This window comes from Tarenaya hassleriana, unplaced genomic scaffold (assembly GCF_000463585.1).
Source record: "Tarenaya hassleriana unplaced genomic scaffold, ASM46358v1 Cleome78, whole genome shotgun sequence".
Lineage (NCBI taxonomy): Eukaryota > Viridiplantae > Streptophyta > Magnoliopsida > Brassicales > Cleomaceae > Tarenaya > Tarenaya hassleriana.
Window position 1 is genome coordinate 239,354 of NW_010970300.1, and position 1,067 is coordinate 240,420.

Below are 1,067 nucleotides of genomic sequence, written 5' to 3' on the forward strand. Positions count from 1 at the left end.
ACGAAATGAATCATGTACTGGATTGTAGATAGTCAAGATGGGATTTGTACCTCTCGTAAAAGAGAGAGATATCGCTGGGCCCCTCGTGTGAGCGAGACTGTAGAAATGTGTGGCCGCACTATAGACGAACGTCGTCTATTTCAGACAGTCGAACTCAGTGAACGAGAAAGCAGTCGAATCAGATAAGGTGGCTTGTCCATGCCTTATGTTCGACATATGATATCGTGATACAAAAGGATCATCAACCGGAATCATCTCTGGCGTTCGTAAAGATCACGAACAAACTCTATTCGAGATAGGTAGTCATAGTGTCTTACTAGAGACCGCTTATGACTTGTATATCCGAAATCGAGATTTCGGATTATACTGATATATCGAATGAGCCTACAGGGTCACACACGCAGGGAAGGACAAATGCACGAGAGAAAACGACGGAAAACCGAGTCGGACGGGTCGAGACCCAACGGTCTGGATGCGTGGTCTGTCCGTTCTGGGAAGCAGAACAGACGGTCCACGACAACACGCAGACCGTCCGTTCTATGATGATAGAACGGACGGTTTGCACTCAACGTTTCCACGTGCAATTCCGGACCGTCCGTTCCAGGTTCCGGTTTTCCGAAAATTAAACCGAAATTAGGGTTAAATCACTTTATAAGAAAGAGATTAGAACCCTAATTCGAGAGAGACTTTTTGGTGCCGACTTTCAGAGGTTTGAGAGAGTTTTTGGGTGAGATCAAAAGAGTTCGAAAACCGAAGAGTCTCGTTTTCTCGAAGCACATATCGAATAGAGATTCGAGTCCTAGCAGACAAGTTCCAACCGTTGGAATCCATCCCGAAGTGTGGATACGTGTAGAGGGCGAGGTATTCTTCCTGCCTTTCGTGATCAGACGTGTTCTTTAATTGATACAGGCCCCGGATCGATTGAGGTAAGCGTTCTAACGTTTCTACGATTCATAGAAGCATGGTTCTAGGGTTTATTAAATTTTGTTTTATATCCGCTGCGCAAACCCTAGAATCGATCTCTTAGGAATAGGATTCGCTCTAGAGATCCCAGGAAACCCAACAGT